The sequence below is a fragment of the Anopheles funestus genome, assembly GCF_943734845.2.
Source record: "Anopheles funestus chromosome X unlocalized genomic scaffold, idAnoFuneDA-416_04 X_unloc_22, whole genome shotgun sequence".
Lineage (NCBI taxonomy): Eukaryota > Metazoa > Arthropoda > Insecta > Diptera > Culicidae > Anopheles > Anopheles funestus.
In genome coordinates, this window is record NW_026045146.1 from 312,501 (window position 1) to 332,463 (window position 19,963).

The following is a 19,963-nucleotide window of genomic DNA, read 5'->3' on the forward strand; positions in this document are numbered from 1 at the left end:
TGCAGATCGGCACAATTCCAGCCAACAGCACGGCAGTCTCGTACCGGACAGTTGCAAAAGCCCGGGCAACTCGAATCGCAGACTTCCGCTGGACACGCTGCAACAACCTGCGGCACTCCCGATTGGCCAGAGCGCCGTGCCAGACCGGGGCGGCATAACGCATGACGGAGTCTGCGACTGCCGCCAGCAAGCGAGACTTGGAGGTCTTCGGCCCCTGGTGGTTCGGCATCAGGCGATTTACTGCCTGCACAACCTGCGTCGCCTTCTCGGTGATCGCCGTCACATGCGGTACCCAGGAGAGATGATCCTGGAGACGAACTCCCAGATACTTCAGGGTCCGCGAATACGGGACGACCACGCCTCCAACGGTGATTGAGATGCCCTCCGGAGGATTCTTAAGACTGGATATCACCGTCATCTCAGTCTTGGCGTGTGCCAGCTCCAAGTGGTGTTCTCGCAACCACCGGTCTACCGCTGACACAGCCTCCTCCGCTGTAGCTGCTGCTGTCGATGGCGTTGTGCCCGGGGCGAGAACGACAAGATCGTCCGCGTAGCCGATGATCTCTACGCCGGGTGGTAACGCAACATTCAGCACTCCGTCATACATCAGGTTCCACAGGGTCGGGCCCAGGATGGACCCCTGTGGAACTCCAGCAGTGATGGGACGTACGACGGGGCCATCACGTGTGTCGAAGATCAGCTCACGTCCCTCGAAGTATGACCTTACGACCTTCTCCAGTAGCGACGGAACTCCTTTGGCCCGCAACGCCTCGGCAATACACTGCCAGCTCGCCGTGTTGAAGGCGTTGCGGATGTCGAGCGCTACCACCATCAGGCAGCGTTTGTCACGGGAATTGGTGCGGCCGAACGCCATGGCCTTCCTGCCCGCGTCGACAACCCGCTCGATCGCGTTGACTGTGGAGCGTCCCTTGCGGAAGCCGTACTGCTCGCTGGACAGCTGCGGCGAATCGACGTCCTCCAGGTGTTGGTTGAGGCGGTTTAGAATGAGCTTCTCGAGCACCTTGCCCAACGCGTCCAACATGCAGAGCGGCCGGTAGTACGAGCTCTCACCCGGAGGTTTGCCCGGCTTTGGCAGCAGTACCAGGCGCTGCCTTTTCCACTGCGGCGGAAACGTGCCGCGGACCAGGCAGTCCTGATACACACGGCAGAAGACCTCCGGGTATCTTCTAATCGCCGCCTTCACCGCAGCGTTCGGGATACCGTCCAAACCAGGAGCCTTCCTCGAGCTCATCTCCGAGACGATGGCCCTCAGCTCCTCGCGAGTCACGTCTGCGACTGTTGACTCGACCGACTCGAAACCGCCGTCATCATCAGGCCACAAAACTGGTGGATGGACCGGGAACAGATCGGTTACAATCCGCTCCAACTCAGCGCGGTCGGTCTCGGGCGGCACACGACTGCCACGCAGCCGAGACGTCACCACCCTGTATCCGGCACCAAACACGTTCTCCTCGGCGGCGCTGATGAGTTCATCGAACTCCTGTCGCTTCCTGGCTCGGATCGACTTCTCCAAATTGCGCTTCGCCGTGCGATGTTCCGCCGCTGCGATGCTCCGCTCCTCAAGGTCGATGGCATGACTCAACCGCTCACGCGCAGCCAAGCAGATCCCACGAAGACGCTCCAACTCAGGCGACCACCAGTACACGTTCCGGTGAGGGTTGCTGTGTAGCTGAGAGACCCGCTGCATGGTGATGTCACACGCTTCCGTAAGAGCATCCACCATGCCCCCATCAGTTGCAGCTAGCTCAACAAAGTTCACGTCCTCGAGAGCGTGAAGGAAAGAAGCTTCATTGAACTGGTGCATCTTCCACCGCCTACCAGCGCATGGTGCGCGCTGCCGGCTAGCCTGTGGTTCACGACGTGATGACCGCTGCGACTGGCTAAGCTGAGGATGCTGTGTATCCCTCGATGGCTGTGCGGGTCCCTCCAACTCGAACCTTACCAGCTGGTGATCGGATCGGGCGAACGGGAGCACCTCCCACGCACCTGCCACGACGATCGACGGGCTGGCGAAAGTCACATCGATGACACTCGGTGTTGCTGCTCCTCTTCCGATGAATGTCGGCTCGTTGCCCTGGTTGAGAACTGACAGCCCCAGCCGGTCAACCATGCTCCAAAGCTCCTCCCCGCGCGGTTCGGTCCTCGCACTGCCCCACTCCGTGTGCCAGGCGTTGAAGTCGCCGGCAATGACGACTCGGGAGTGGGCAGCGGTCTCGAGTTCCACGGCTTCAAGGAACTGCTCAAACTCGCGCGAGGGACGACGTGGTGGCGCGTAGCAGCAGACGAACGTGACTCCAGCCACCTGGGCAGCCACCAGACCGGACACGGCGCAGCTCCACACCCGTTGGATTGGATGCGATCCGGTGGCCACCACTGCCGCTCTCCTGGCCCCGTCGTACGCCCAGTTCCCGTTGTGGGAGGGCGGCCTGTACATGTCAGACAGGAGCAGAACGTCGGCACGATGTTCGCGCGCTGCTTGCAGCGCAAGGTCCTGTCCTGCCTGACAGTGGTCCACGTTCAACTGCAGGACCCTTAGGTTGAAGAGGCTGCCGAACGAACACATGAGCTATGCCCCACACGATGGGGACCTCCGCAAACGGCACACTTGACATCGGCGCTACAGGTGCTGGCCCGATGACCGTCGACTCCGCAACGGATGCAGACGCCCTGCCGATCGATGCTGGACTGGCAATCGCGAGCCACGTGACCTCGTTCCAGACAGCGGTAACACCGCAGTCGCGCCGTTGGGGTGGCCGGGGCTTCCTTGATCGTGCTGATGCAGTCGCAAAGTGCCATCTTCCGGCCCACCAGCTGCTTAGCCGCCTTGGTGGGAAGGCGAACGCGGGCGCGCTTCGTACCGTCCTGCAGCTGCCACATGCTGACCGACGCGATTCCCGCACAGCCCTGCAGCTCCTGATCAATAACCGCCTTCAGCTCATCCTCTTGTGCCAGCGGATCCACGTGGCAGACGATGACCTCACTCATCTCCGTCACCAGTCTAGCCATTCCGGCATCCCCGACGATCTTCTGCACGTCCCGCAACACCAGCGCAGAGTTCGCTGAACGACTCAGCTCCATCCGCAAGAGGGACGAATGCGTACGGCGTCCAATCAGGATGTGGCCAACCAGATCCTTGAACGCGGCGTCCTCCTTAATTGCGCGTCGGACCATCGCGTAGAGAGAATCCCACGTCTGTCCCTCCGATGGCGCGACCTCCACCATGTCTTGCCGCACGCGGCGTGACTTTCGCAGCTGTTGTGGCTGCTGCGAAGATGACTGCTGCTGCGGACGCTGTTGCTGCTGCGGACGCTGTTGCTGCTGTGGACGCTGCTGCTGCTGCTGCGAACGCTGTTGCTGCTGCGAACGCTGTTGCTGCTGCGGACGCTGCTGCTGCTGCTGACGCTGCTGCTGCTGCTGAACCGGCTGCTGGCGTGCCGGCTTCCGGCGCACCACCTCGACCCAAGATCCGTCATCCTGGTCCGGAGACGACACCACCGTAGCCGTCACCGCACCCGTTGCCCGCTGCTGCTGCTGCTGCCTCTGCTGTTGCTGGCCGCCCTGCTGATGGCGCTGCTGACGTTCCGCCTTCAGCTCCTCACGGAGAGCAGCAACCTCCTGCCAAGCGCGCTCCTCCCGCTGGCGAGCCTCTTCCTTGTACGCTCGCATGTTCTCCTTGGATTCAGATGCCATCTCCTGCATCTGCGACCGAAGGAGGGAGAGCTCCTCGCGGAGCGTCCGCACCAGCTCGCGGAGCTCCTCATTGCCCGCCGTTGACGACGTCGTTGTCGCAGTCGAGCGAGGCGACGGCCTCGGTGCCACCTGCACGCTTGCTCGGCTGATCACCACTCTCGGCTCCATGCTTGGACGGCAATCAACCGAGGTTGCCCGTCCTGTCAATGGTCGCAGCGTCCTGCCTGCGCTGGATCCGCTCACTGGCATGGTCGGCAAGGTGGGAGGCTAAAATCCTCCCACCTGAAGCGGAAACCCACTATTTGAGCTCTGGTGGATGAATGGTGGGTGGTGGGTGGTCGGGGGGGTGTTCTCCCGACTCGTGGACTCCAGCGGCGTTACTGGAGTGGTCGCAAGGTGGGGCTCTGGGCGACTGCTGGACCCCCAAAAATGCAGAATTGGCCAGAGGGGGTGGAAAATGACCCGGGGGGGTGGGGAGCTAGATGTAATTGCCCCTCCTGAGCAAAACTCCCGAACACACCAAGCTGCTATCTCCTCTCCTTTCACCCGAAAATGGCGAGAAACCCGAAAATCCACCAAAAATCCGCGATTCCTGATCCGGGGGGGCGGTGGGTGGGTGGTGGGTGCGCGAAAAAATTTCAGGGGGTGTGGCAAGTGGTCCCCGAATTTTAGAACCCAAAACCGGAATTTTTTGCAGCCCGCAAATAATTTTTCACAGCGTTTTTATGTTTCTCACCTTTTTAACGCCTTAATAAGGAAATCCGGAAAATGCGAGGGGGGTGCTGGAGGTCCAGAAAAAATCCAGGGGGTGCGTCTGGAGGTCCCCGAATTTTCCAGCACAAAACCGGAATTTTCCACTGCACTTGTGTAATTTTCCGGCGAAGTCCAAAATTTCCTGCACCTTGATAAGGCCTTAATAAGACCGGGGGTCACTGAGGGCGATGGGGTGAGGTGGGAGCGGGGGGAAAAATTTTCCCCGAATCGTCTCTCCGAGCTCAACCACCTCCAACACTCACGGAACCGATCAGGCGATAAAAATTTTCCACTTTATAATACACTCAATATTATATACCTTGGGAAATGCCGCCTGGGCAGTACTGTCAACACGTGTTGCAAAAATGTTTTCCACTTTTTTCAGCACTTAAATCACCGATTTTGATGCGGTTTTTTCACAAAATCACTTCTTTGGCACTCCGCACACGATTTAAAACATATCCGGTCCAAATCCGTTCGAAATTCACTGAGCTGTGAGTGTTCAAAGTTCCCCATACAAAATGTATGGGCACCAAAATATCGTTTTTTGTCGCACTTCCACTGATCCGATCGACTCAAAAACCGTTTTATCGGCTTCAGCGGCCACGATTTACCTTAAATCAACCTCTTCCGGCAGGAAAAGAGGTGATTTTTTGCACACCTGAACACCGGTTCACTTTGGTGCTCCCGGAGGGGGCAAAAACACAACAAAACTATATTTGCACAAAAATTGTCGTTTTTTGGCCGAACTTCACTATTTTTGGGTAAATCGGGTGCTCTAAGCACGATTTTGACACTTTTAAAACGATTTTATTACGATTTTCACCAAATTTTCACCACTTCTTGACGGAGCGTTTGTTTACCACATCTTCACTTGTCAGCACCCAGGTGACAATTACAGGGATAACTGGCTTGTGGCCGCCAAGCGTTCATAGCGACGTGGCTTTTTGATCCTTCGATGTCGGCTCTTCCTATCATTGTAAAGCAAAATTTACCAAGCGTAGGATTGTTCACCCTTTCAAGGGAACGTGAGCTGGGTTTAGACCGTCGTGAGACAGGTTAGTTTTACCCTACTGGTGTGCATTGTTTGTCGCTATCTTAACGGAATTCCTGTGCAGTACGAGAGGAACCACAGGTACGGACCACTGGCTCAATACTAGTTCGAACGGACTATGGTATGACGCTACGTCCGCTGGATTATGCCTGAACGCCTCTAAGGTCGTATCCAATCCGAGCTGATAGCGCTTCTTATACCCATTAGGTGGTCGTAAGCTAGCGGGCCTAACAACCCTCCGAGAACCGTCCGTGCTGTCCATTGGCACACTGGCGTCTCATCCCCGCTTACTACTAGGCCGCAAAGGGCGGGTTCGCGCTGCACGTGTTAGTACCATACATGTTGGGAACACCGGTGGACGAGCTTGCCGACTGTGGATAGCACTAGTTTCGACACCTACGACCGCCCGCAAACGACGGGACTACAGGCTGGGAGCTTCAAGTTGTAGAGATGCGTTCGCATCGATCCTCTCAGGCGACCCATGCTTGGTGGTTAGTGCTTGCGCGTGCGCGCCCCGTGTGTGCTGGAATTGGCCAACCAGTGCACATTGGTGGTGCGTACCGTGACTTGCACCATGTGACGAGAGTGTTGAAGAACACTGTGTGGTGACTCTATGCCTATGTGATGGGGTGCTTGTAACACACGACCGAACCGACGGCTCGTTGGATGGTCACGACAGTGTGGTGCAGGTGCGCCCATGTGTAACGAATACATTGAGTGCCGTTGGAGGTTAGCGGTTGGTTGGTTGCATGCTACAACTTCGCGTTGTACATGGGCTGGCCGCTGCGCTTCCTTCGGGTAGCCACTCGATGTTGATAGGGTTGATGTATTGTGTTCGTTGACTTTTGGTTCATTCCAAAAGTCTTCGGACTTAGATAATTTTACAAGTGTCGGCGCTCTCGGACCGAAAATAAGAAGACAACTAAGAAGAAAAAGAGAAAGAAGCTAATAGTGGAAAGTATTCTTCTTCAAAGAAGGAACAAAAATTTTACAAGTGTTGAAAAATTTCCTAAGTCCAAAAAATTTTCTAAGTCCAGAAAATTTTCTAAGTCCCACAAAATGGAACATGATGAAGAAGATACAGAAGTTGAAAATTTTTCTAAGTCCAAAAAATTTTCTAAGTCCAGAAAATTTTCTAAGTCCAAAGTGTTGGAACAATTTCCAAAGGCCCATAGGTTGCACTGAATTTTCCTAAGTTGGCCACAAGTACCCATGAGGTATCGAGAAGGTTCACCCGAAGGACATAATATGTCCCAAAGTACCGATAGAGTACCCACAAAGAGCACCCAATTGGCCTAAGTTGGCCAAAAGTACCGATAGAGTACCCACAAATAGCACCGAATGGGCCTAAGTTGGCCAAAAGTACCGATAGAGTACCCACAAGAAGCACTGAGTTGGCCTAAGTTGGCCAAAAGTACCGATAGAGTACCCACAAATAGCACCCAGTTGGCCTAAGTTGGCCAAAAGTACCGATAGAGCACCCAAAAGTAGCACCCAATTGGCCTATGTTGGCCAAAAGTACCGATAGAGTACCCACAAATAGCACCCAGTTGGCCTAAGTTGGCCAAAAGTACCGATAGAGCACCCACAAGTAGCACCCAATTGGCCTATGTTGGCCAAAAGTACCGATAGAGTACCCACAACTAGCACCGAATGGGCCTAAGTTGGCCAAAAGTACCGATAGAGTACCCACAAATAGCACCGCGTTGGCCTAAGTTGGCCAAAAGTACCGATAGAGTACCCACAAGTAGCACTGAGTTGGCCTAAGTTGGCCAAAAGTACTGATAGAGTACCCACAAATAGCACCGAATGGGCCTAAGATGGCCAAAAGTACCGATAGAGTACCCACAAATAGCACCGAATGGGCCTAACATGGCCAAAAGTACCGATAGAGCACCCACATATAGCACCCCATTGGCCTAAGTTGGCCAAAAGTACCGATAGAGTACCCACAAAGAGCACCCAATTGGCCTAAGTTGGCCAAAAGTACCGCCAAGTAGCACCATAGAGGCCCGAGTAGAGCGAAATGTGGGCCAAATTGAACATTTGAAAATTTTTACAAGTCCAGAAAATTTTCTAAGTCCAGAAAATTTTCTAAGTCCAAAGAGTTGGACAAATTTCCTTAGGCCCAAAGGTTGCACTGAATGTTCCTAAGTTGGCCATCAGTACCCATGAAGTATAGCGAAGGTTCACCCGAAAGACACAATACGCCCTAAAGTACCCACAGAGTACCCACAAGTTGCACCCAATTGGCCTAAGTTGGCCAGAAGTACCGACAAGTACCACCATAGAAGCCCGAGTAGAGCGAAATGTGGGCCAAAGTACCGAGTAGTTGCCACAAATGCCCAAATGGATACCAAAATGTGGTACCAAGTACCTAACTGTTGCAACAAATGCTAGCTTTCTGAGCAAAAGCTGTGGACCAATTTCGTAGAAGAACCGCCTAGGCGAAAAGGCAAAAATCGCCGAAGCTGGCCCGCTCGCAGAGCTCGCGGGCCAGGAGATACTCATAGGGCGATTTACTAGAGTGGGGAACTTGAGAATTTTTGTGTCCGAGACTTTGGGCAACTTCGCGGCCGCCCCCTTAAAGTAAAAGATTTTCTCTGGGTGCCTAAAATTCGCAATTCCCGCAAAGTCGGGAAGACGTTAAAGTTTTTGCCCAAAAAATGGCCATCGATTTAAGGTGATTTTCCAATAAGAAAATGCTTCCTATTTTGAATTTTTTCGAATATTTCCTAAACTAAGCGTCGGAGCACATGGCCGTGGAGGAACTTTTGGTAGCTTTTGGCAAGGGCTATCGGATGAAATAATAAGAAAGGCCATCAGAGCGATATTGGATTAATGCGGGCTCATAAACGCACCTGAGAAGTGAAAATTGGTACCTTGCACGCAGGATGCAAGAAATGCTTGAGTGTTAACCATCATCGGTACCAAGTACCTAGGTTATATCGAGTGCGTAGATGGAAGTCGGTACCAAAGGGAAACCTTCCTAGGCTAGGTGCACGCAAGTGAGTATGGATCGATCAGTAGAAAGATGGGAAGCCATAGGAAACCTTCCTAGGCTAGGTGCACGCAAGTGAGTATGGATCGATCAGTAGAAAGATGGGAAGCCCAAGGAAACCTTCCTAGGCTAGGTGCACGCAAGTGAGTATGGATCGATCAGTAGAAAGATGGGAAGCCATAGGAAACCTTCCTAGGCTAGGTGCACGCAAGTGAGTATGGATCGATCAGTAGAAAGATGGGAAGCCCAAGGAAACCTTCCTAGGCTAGGTGCACGCAAGTGAGTATGGATCGATCAGTAGAAAGATGGGAAGCCATAGGAAACCTTCCTAGGCTAGGTGCACGCAAGTGAGTATGGATCGATCAGTAGAAAGATGGGAAGCCATAGGAAACCTTCCTAGGCTAGGTGCACGCAAGTGAGTATGGATCGATCAGTAGAAAGATGGGAAGCCCAAGGAAACCTTCCTAGGCTAGGTGCACGCAAGTGAGTATGGATCGATCAGTAGAAAGATGGGAAGCCATAGGAAACCTTCCTAGGCTAGGTGCACGCAAGTGAGTATGGATCGATCAGTAGAAAGATGGGAAGCCCAAGGAAACCTTCCTAGGCTAGGTGCACGCAAGTGAGTATGGATCGATCAGTAGAAAGATGGGAAGCCATAGGAAACCTTCCTAGGCTAGGTGCACGCAAGTGAGTATGGATCGATCAGTAGAAAGATGGGAAGCCATAGGAAACCTTCCTAGGCTAGGTGCACGCAAGTGAGTATGGATCGATCAGTAGAAAGATGGGAAGCCCAAGGAAACCTTCCTAGGCTAGGTGCACGCAAGTGAGTATGGATCGATCAGTAGAAAGATGGGAAGCCATAGGAAACCTTCCTAGGCTAGGTGCACGCAAGTGAGTATGGATCGATCAGTAGAAAGATGGGAAGCCATAGGAAACCTTCCTAGGCTAGGTGCACGCAAGTGAGTATGGATCGATCAGTAGAAAGATGGGAAGCCCAAGGAAACCTTCCTAGGCTAGGTGCACGCAAGTGAGTATGGATCGATCAGTAGAAAGATGGGAAGCCCAAGGAAACCTTCCTAGGCTAGGTGCACGCAAGTGAGTATGGATCGATCAGTAGAAAGATGGGAAGCCATAGGAAACCTTCCTAGGCTAGGTGCACGCAAGTGAGTATGGATCGATCAGTAGAAAGATGGGAAGCCATAGGAAACCTTCCTAGGCTAGGTGCACGCAAGTGAGTATGGATCGATCAGTAGAAAGATGGGAAGCCCAAGGAAACCTTCCTAGGCTAGGTGCACGCAAGTGAGTATGGATCGATCAGTAGAAAGATGGGAAGCCATAGGAAACCTTCCTAGGCTAGGTGCACGCAAGTGAGTATGGATCGATCAGTAGAAATATGGGAAGCCATAGGAAACCTTCCTAGGCTAGGTGCACGCAAGTGAGTATGGATCGATCAGTAGAAAGATGGGAAGCCCAAGGAAACCTTCCTAGGCTAGGTGCACGCAAGTGAGTATGGATCGATCAGTAGAAAGATGGGAAGCCCAAGGAAACCTTCCTAGGCTAGGTGCACGCAAGTGAGTATGGATCGATCAGTAGAAAGATGGGAAGCCATAGGAAACCTTCCTAGGCTAGGTGCACGCAAGTGAGTATGGATCGATCAGTAGAAAGATGGGAAGCCCAAGGAAACCTTCCTAGGCTAGGTGCACGCAAGTGAGTATGGATCGATCAGTAGAAAGATGGGAAGCCCAAGGAAACCTTCCTAGGCTAGGTGCACGCAAGTGAGTATGGATCGATCAGTAGAAAGATGGGAAGCCATAGGAAACCTTCCTAGGCTAGGTGCACGCAAGTGAGTATGGATCGATCAGTAGAAAGATGGGAAGCCATAGGAAACCTTCCTAGGCTAGGTGCACGCAAGTGAGTATGGATCGATCAGTAGAAATATGGGAAGCCATAGGAAACCTTCCTAGGCTAGGTGCACGCAAGTGAGTATGGATCGATCAGTAGAAAGATGGGAAGCCCAAGGAAACCTTCCTAGGCTAGGTGCACGCAAGTGAGTATGGATCGATCAGTAGAAAGATGGGAAGCCCAAGGAAACCTTCCTAGGCTAGGTGCACGCAAGTGAGTATGGATCGATCAGTAGAAAGATGGGAAGCCATAGGAAACCTTCCTAGGCTAGGTGCACGCAAGTGAGTATGGATCGATCAGTAGAAAGATGGGAAGCCATAGGAAACCTTCCTAGGCTAGGTGCACGCAAGTGAGTATGGATCGATCAGTAGAAAGATGGGAAGCCCAAGGAAACCTTCCTAGGCTAGGTGCACGCAAGTGAGTATGGATCGATCAGTAGAAAGTGGGAAGCCCAAGGAAACCTTCCTAGGCTAGGTGCACGCAAGTGAGTATGGATCGATCAGTAGAAATATGGGAAGCCATAGGAAACCTTCCTAGGCTAGGTGCACGCAAGTGAGTATGGATCGATCAGTAGAAAGATGGGAAGCCCAAGGAAACCTTCCTAGGCTAGGTGCACGCAAGTGAGTATGGATCGATCAGTAGAAAGATGGGAAGCCCAAGGAAACCTTCCTAGGCTAGGTGCACGCAAGTGAGTATGGATCGATCAGTAGAAAGATGGGAAGCCATAGGAAACCTTCCTAGGCTAGGTGCACGCAAGTGAGTATGGATCGATCAGTAGAAAGATGGGAAGCCCAAGGAAACCTTCCTAGGCTAGGTGCACGCAAGTGAGTATGGATCGATCAGTAGAAAGATGGGAAGCCATAGGAAACCTTCCTAGGCTAGGTGCACGCAAGTGAGTATGGATCGATCAGTAGAAATATGGGAAGCCATAGGAAACCTTCCTAGGCTAGGTGCACGCAAGTGAGTATGGATCGATCAGTAGAAAGATGGGAAGCCCAAGGAAACCTTCCTAGGCTAGGTGCACGCAAGTGAGTATGGATCGATCAGTAGAAAGATGGGAAGCCCAAGGAAACCTTCCTAGGCTAGGTGCACGCAAGTGAGTATGGATCGATCAGTAGAAAGATGGGAAGCCATAGGAAACCTTCCTAGGCTAGGTGCACGCAAGTGAGTATGGATCGATCAGTAGAAAGATGGGACGCCCAAGGAAACCTTCCTAGGCTTGGTGCACGCAAGTGAGTATGGATCGATCAGTAGAAAGATGGGAAGCCATAGGAAACCTTCCTAGGCTAGGTGCACGCAAGTGAGTATGGATCGATCAGTAGAAAGATGGGAAGCCCAAGGAAACCTTCCTAGGCTAGGTGCACGCAAGTGAGTATGGATCGATCAGTAGAAAGATGGGAAGCCCAAGGAAACCTTCCTAGGCTAGGTGCACGCAAGTGAGTATGGATCGATCAGTAGAAAGATGGGAAGCCATAGGAAACCTTCCTAGGCTAGGTGCACGCAAGTGAGTATGGATCGATCAGTAGAAAGATGGGAAGCCCAAGGAAACCTTCCTAGGCTAGGTGCACGCAAGTGAGTATGGATCGATCAGTAGAAAGATGGGAAGCCATAGGAAACCTTCCTAGGCTAGGTGCACGCAAGTGAGTATGGATCGATCAGTAGAAATATGGGAAGCCATAGGAAACCTTCCTAGGCTAGGTGCACGCAAGTGAGTATGGATCGATCAGTAGAAAGATGGGAAGCCCAAGGAAACCTTCCTAGGCTAGGTGCACGCAAGTGAGTATGGATCGATCAGTAGAAATATGGGAAGCCATAGGAAACCTTCCTAGGCTAGGTGCACGCAAGTGAGTATGGATCGATCAGTAGAAAGTGGGAAGCCCAAGGAAACCTTCCTAGGCTAGGTGCACGCAAGTGAGTATGGATCGATCAGTAGAAATATGGGAAGCCATAGGAAACCTTCCTAGGCTAGGTGCACGCAAGTGAGTATGGATCGATCAGTAGAAAGATGGGAAGCCCAAGGAAACCTTCCTAGGCTAGGTGCACGCAAGTGAGTATGGATCGATCAGTAGAAAGATGGGAAGCCATAGGAAACCTTCCTAGGCTAGGTGCACGCAAGTGAGTATGGATCGATCAGTAGAAAGATGGGAAGCCCAAGGAAACCTTCCTAGGCTAGGTGCACGCAAGTGAGTATGGATCGATCAGTAGAAAGATGGGAAGCCATAGGAAACCTTCCTAGGCTAGGTGCACGCAAGTGAGTATGGATCGATCAGTAGAAATATGGGAAGCCATAGGAAACCTTCCTAGGCTAGGTGCACGCAAGTGAGTATGGATCGATCAGTAGAAAGATGGGAAGCCCAAGGAAACCTTCCTAGGCTAGGTGCACGCAAGTGAGTATGGATCGATCAGTAGAAATATGGGAAGCCATAGGAAACCTTCCTAGGCTAGGTGCACGCAAGTGAGTATGGATCGATCAGTAGAAAGTGGGAAGCCCAAGGAAACCTTCCTAGGCTAGGTGCACGCAAGTGAGTATGGATCGATCAGTAGAAATATGGGAAGCCATAGGAAACCTTCCTAGGCTAGGTGCACGCAAGTGAGTATGGATCGATCAGTAGAAAGATGGGAAGCCCAAGGAAACCTTCCTAGGCTAGGTGCACGCAAGTGAGTATGGATCGATCAGTAGAAAGATGGGAAGCCCAAGGAAACCTTCCTAGGCTAGGTGCACGCAAGTGAGTATGGATCGATCAGTAGAAAGATGGGAAGCCATAGGAAACCTTCCTAGGCTAGGTGCACGCAAGTGAGTATGGATCGATCAGTAGAAAGATGGGAAGCCCAAGGAAACCTTCCTAGGCTAGGTGCACGCAAGTGAGTATGGATCGATCAGTAGAAAGATGGGAAGCCCAAGGAAACCTTCCTAGGCTAGGTGCACGCAAGTGAGTATGGATCGATCAGTAGAAAGATGGGAAGCCCAAGGAAACCTTCCTAGGCTAGGTGCACGCAAGTGAGTATGGATCGATCAGTAGAAAGTGGGAAGCCCAAGGAAACCTTCCTAGGCTAGGTGCACGCAAGTGAGTATGGATCGATCAGTAGAAATATGGGAAGCCATAGGAAACCTTCCTAGGCTAGGTGCACGCAAGTGAGTATGGATCGATCAGTAGAAAGATGGGAAGCCCAAGGAAACCTTCCTAGGCTAGGTGCACGCAAGTGAGTATGGATCGATCAGTAGAAAGATGGGAAGCCCAAGGAAACCTTCCTAGGCTAGGTGCACGCAAGTGAGTATGGATCGATCAGTAGAAAGATGGGAAGCCATAGGAAACCTTCCTAGGCTAGGTGCACGCAAGTGAGTATGGATCGATCAGTAGAAAGATGGGAAGCCCAAGGAAACCTTCCTAGGCTAGGTGCACGCAAGTGAGTATGGATCGATCAGTAGAAAGATGGGAAGCCATAGGAAACCTTCCTAGGCTAGGTGCACGCAAGTGAGTATGGATCGATCAGTAGAAATATGGGAAGCCATAGGAAACCTTCCTAGGCTAGGTGCACGCAAGTGAGTATGGATCGATCAGTAGAAAGATGGGAAGCCCAAGGAAACCTTCCTAGGCTAGGTGCACGCAAGTGAGTATGGATCGATCAGTAGAAAGATGGGAAGCCCAAGGAAACCTTCCTAGGCTAGGTGCACGCAAGTGAGTATGGATCGATCAGTAGAAAGATGGGAAGCCATAGGAAACCTTCCTAGGCTAGGTGCACGCAAGTGAGTATGGATCGATCAGTAGAAAGATGGGAAGCCATAGGAAACCTTCCTAGGCTAGGTGCACGCAAGTGAGTATGGATCGATCAGTAGAAAGATGGGAAGCCCAAGGAAACCTTCCTAGGCTAGGTGCACGCAAGTGAGTATGGATCGATCAGTAGAAAGTGGGAAGCCCAAGGAAACCTTCCTAGGCTAGGTGCACGCAAGTGAGTATGGATCGATCAGTAGAAATATGGGAAGCCATAGGAAACCTTCCTAGGCTAGGTGCACGCAAGTGAGTATGGATCGATCAGTAGAAAGATGGGAAGCCCAAGGAAACCTTCCTAGGCTAGGTGCACGCAAGTGAGTATGGATCGATCAGTAGAAAGATGGGAAGCCCAAGGAAACCTTCCTAGGCTAGGTGCACGCAAGTGAGTATGGATCGATCAGTAGAAAGATGGGAAGCCATAGGAAACCTTCCTAGGCTAGGTGCACGCAAGTGAGTATGGATCGATCAGTAGAAAGATGGGAAGCCCAAGGAAACCTTCCTAGGCTAGGTGCACGCAAGTGAGTATGGATCGATCAGTAGAAAGATGGGAAGCCATAGGAAACCTTCCTAGGCTAGGTGCACGCAAGTGAGTATGGATCGATCAGTAGAAAGATGGGAAGCCATAGGAAACCTTCCTAGGCTAGGTGCACGCAAGTGAGTATGGATCGATCAGTAGAAAGATGGGAAGCCCAAGGAAACCTTCCTAGGCTAGGTGCACGCAAGTGAGTATGGATCGATCAGTAGAAAGATGGGAAGCCCAAGGAAACCTTCCTAGGCTAGGTGCACGCAAGTGAGTATGGATCGATCAGTAGAAAGATGGGAAGCCCAAGGAAACCTTCCTAGGCTAGGTGCACGCAAGTGAGTATGGATCGATCAGTAGAAAGTGGGAAGCCCAGTACCAAATGCCCTAGTGAAGACCGTAAACGAATATCATGAACCGAGAAGGAGCACCAAATGCCCTAGTGAAGACCGTAAACGAATATCATGAACCGATAAGGAGCACCAAATGCCCTAGTGAAGACCGTAAACGAATATCATGAACCAAGAAGTAGCAACGAATGCCTGAAAAAGTACCAAGTCCTCGGTATAGAGTAACGAGAGTTAACCGCCGTGATGTATGCAATGTGGGCAGCCATTGCATGGGTTCTGGACTTGGTTCGCGAATAACTTTTTTGCTAGACATCGGACAAAGTTGACGTGGAAGAACGAAATGTAGCATTTGATGCCACCTATCCAAAACTTTTTCAAGATTGAAGATCCGATCGATACAGCCTGAGTTATAGGCAAAAGTTGGTGCAAAAACGAGCATTTTTAATGGTGAAAAATCGGTACTCCTCGAATAGCTCCTGTTGGAAGCATCGGACCACATGGTCGTGGAGGAACATATTGTAGCGCGCGGTGTCAAGTATCGACACCCAAAACCGCATGTCCGATGGACGGAAAATGACCAAGTTATAGTGAAAACTTGGTTGCACCAAATTCCCGAAGAAGTGCAACGAGAAGGTGAATGCGATGGTTGTTCGTCGAATAGCTCCGGCCACAGACATGGTAGCGATTAGTGGTGCATGGAAGAAATCTAGCCACAAGTGCCATCTACCCATGGCCAGAAGAAAGTGTGGCCATATCTTGGATACCGGCGGAGCTATGGGGCAAATATGGGCCAAAAATGGTGCAAGTTGGACCAAAAATCCGAAAAAGTACCTAGGTAAATGCGATGGTTGTTCGTCGAATAGCTCCGGCCAGAGACATGGCAGCGATTAGTGGTGCATGGAAGAAATCTAGCCACAAGTGCCATCTACCCATGGCCAGAAGAAAGTGTGGCCATATCTTGGATACCGGCGGAGCTATGGGGCAAATATGGGCCAAAAATGGTGCAAGTTGGACCAAAAATCCGACCAAGTGCGCGAGGCGCTTTCGTGAATAGCTCCGGCCACAGACATGGTAGCGATTAGTGGTGCATGGAAGAAATCTAGCCACAAGTGCCATCTACCCATGGCCAGAAGAAAGTGTGGCCATATCTTGGATACCGGCGGAGCTATGGGGCAAATATGGGCCAAAAATGGTGCAAGTTGGACCAAAAATCCGAAAAAGTACCTAGGTAAATGCGCAGGTTGTTCGTCGAATAGCTCCGGCCACAGACATGGTAGCGATTAGTGGTGCATGGAAGAAATCTAGCCACAAGTGCCATCTACCCATGGCCAGAAGAAAGTGTGGCCATATCTTGGATACCGGCGGAGCTATGGGGCAAATATGGGCCAAAAATGGTGCAAGTTGGACCAAAAATCCGACCAAGTGCGCGAGGCGCTTTCGTGAATAGCTCCGGCCACAGACATGGTAGCGATTAGTGGTGCATGGAAGAAATCTAGCCACAAGTGCCATCTACCCATGGCCAGAAGAAAGTGTGGCCATATCTTGGATACCGGCGGAGCTATGGGGCAAATATGGGCCAAAAATGGTGCAAGTTGGACCAAAAATCCGAAAAAGTACCTAGGTAAATGCGATGGTTGTTCGTCGAATAGCTCCGGCCAGAGACATGGCAGCGATTAGTGGTGCATGGAAGAAATCTAGCCACAAGTGCCATCTACCCATGGCCAGAAGAAAGTGTGGCCATATCTTGGATACCGGCGGAGCTATGGGGCAAATATGGGCCAAAAATGGTGCAAGTTGGACCAAAAATCCGACCAAGTGCGCGAGGCGCTTTCGTGAATAGCTCCGGCCACAGACATGGTAGCGATTAGTGGTGCATGGAAGAAATCTAGCCACAAGTGCCATCTACCCATGGCCAGAAGAAAGTGTGGCCATATCTTGGATACCGGCGGAGCTATGGGGCAAATATGGGCCAAAAATGGTGCAAGTTGGACCAAAAATCCGAAAAAGTACCTAGGTAAATGCGATGGTTGTTCGTCGAATAGCTCCGGCCACAGACATGGTAGCGATTAGTGGTGCATGGAAGAAATCTAGCCACAAGTGCCATCTACCCATGGCCAGAAGAAAGTGTGGCCATATCTTGGATACCGGCGGAGCTATGGGGCAAATATGGGCCAAAAATGGTGCAAGTTGGACCAAAAACCCTAAGTGCGCAAGGTGAATGCAAAGGTTGTTCGTCGAATAGCTCCGGCCACAGACATGGTAGCGATTAGTGGTGCATGGAAGAAATCTAGCCACAAGTGCCATCTACCCATGGCCAGAACAAAGTGTGGCCATATCTTGGATACCGGCGGAGCTATGGGGCAAATATGGGCCAAAAATGGGTAAAATTGTACGGTCCAAAGCCAAGGGTAAATTTTTTTATTCCTCTAATAACTTCTAGCACAGACATTGAATCGGTTGGTGATGTATGGATGAAATGTAGCAAACAGTTGGAACTACCCATAAAATCTTAAAGATTGACGATCCAATGTATAGAACCGGAGTAATGTGCGATACTTGGTGAAAAATCGAGTGAAAAATTAGCTATAAACTGTTTTTGGCCCATAACTCGAATACTAGACATCGGAAGGGGGGGTCGTAGAACGATTTTTTGTTGCCCTATCGATTCCCTATCGAACGAGCAAAAGTTGTTTTTTTGACCAAAAAGGACCCCTACTCTAGTAAAATTGGCCTGATTTTACTAGTCCCCGGTACCCGTACAGGCAAAATGAGCAAAATGCTCAAGTATGAATGGTTTTTGGCCCATAACTCGAATACTAGACGTCGCAGGGGGGTGTCGTGGAACAATTTTTGGTAGCCCTTGAAATTATCTATCGAATGACATATACTTGATTTTTGGCCAAAAAGTTCCCTAGACTAGTAAAAATCGCATCATTTTACTAGAGTCGGGTACCCTGGACGAAAAACCGCTATAATTGCGGTTTTTGGCTAATAACTCGAATACTAGACGTCGCAGGGGGGTGTCGTGGAACAATTTTTGGTAGCCCTTGAAATTATCTATCGAATGACATATACTTGATTTTTGGCCAAAAAGTTCCCTAGACTAGTAAAAATCGCATCATTTTACTAGAGTCGGGTACCCTGGACGAAAAACCGCAATTATAGCGGTTTTTCGCTAATAACTCGAATACTAGACGTCGCAGGGGGGTGTCATGGAACAATTTTTGGTAGCCCTTGAAATTATCTATCGAATGACATATACTTGATTTTTGGCCAAAAAGTTCCCTAGACTAGTAAAAATCGCATCATTTTACTAGAGTCGGGTACCCTGGACGAAAAACCGCTATAGTTGCGGTTTTTGGCTAATAACTCTAATACTAGACGTCGGAGGGGGGTGTCGTGGAACAATTTTTGGTAGCCCTTGAAATTATCTATCGAATGACATATACTTGATTTTTTGACCAAAAAGTTCCTAGACTAGTAAAAATCGCATCATTTTACTAGAGTCGGGTACCCTGTACGAAAAACCGCTATAGTTGCGGTTTTTGGCCAATAACTCGAATACTAGACGTCGGAGGGGGGTGCCGTAGAACAATTTTTTGTAGCCCTTGAAATTACCTTTCGAATGATATATAGTGGTTTTTTGGTCAAACAGTGACCCCGAGACTAGTAACCCTCCATACACAAAACCGCCAAAAAAGTTTTGGTTTTGCAAAATTTTGAAAAGTGCGTCAAAAAAATTTTTTCAAAAAGTACCAAATCGTGATCAGAACTCACTATAGACCATAAAAAGTGAAATCCGATGGTCATTTGCAACACTTGGTCAATCGAGAAAAATTTCACTTTTTTACTAGAGTCGGGTACCCTGAACGAAAAATCGCTCAAGTGATGGTTTTTGGCCAATAACTCGAATACTAGACGTCGGAGGGGGGTGCCGTAGAACAATTTTTTGTAGCCCTTGAAATTACCTTTCGAATGATATATAGTGGTTTTTTGGTCAAACAGTGACCCCGAGACTAGTAACCCTCCATACACAAAACCGCCTACAAAAACTTTGTTTTGAAAAATTTTGAAAAGTTCAAAAAAATTTTTTTTTCAAAAACTACTAAAACGTGATAAGAACTTACTATAGACCATAAAAAGTGATATCCGATGATAATTTGCAAAAGTTGGTAACTAGTAAAAAATTTCACTTTTTTACTAGAGTCGGTGCAACGAGAAAAAAAAAGTCCGTGATGGAGAAAAATGGCACGTTTTCCACGCCTGTACGCTTTCGTTTACTATATAGGGGGTAGGTGAGCCAGAAGCATGAATTTGACTGAGTACGTATCTTTATGAATTGGGCCCTTCTAAATCGATTGAGACTACCCCCAGGACGATCGGACGACTGCTTCTGGCTCAAAATGTGGTTTTTAGATTTTGATCGTCAATTATGAGAGAAAAAATCGATTAGAAGTAAAGATACGAAATGCTTGGTCTAAGTTGGGAAACGACTTCGGATATTTGTTGGACGTTGTCGTAGAAGGTCCGAGGACCAAGGAAAAGTGATTTCCAAGTGGATTTATGCACTATTAGTCGATGGTAAGATGTGAAATTAGTAGAACTTACCATACAGTTTGCGAAGTTGAAGCAATCGGTTGGTGAATATGGTACTGTCTGTCCAATTTGGTGGTTCGGAATGAGTGAAACGATGTTGATGATGGATAGACGTTCCGATTGCCCCCGATCGGGGAACATATAGTGGTCTTTAAGGTCCAAGTACCTATGTTTTGGTAAGCAGAACTGAGAGTTAAAGGATGAAAGTCGGCCATTCCTAATATCATCCTATCGGTGGTTCGCGAGTTGTTTGAGGACCGGAGCAGCTCGCGATGAAACGGTCCTAGGGTATTGGTTATCCATCCA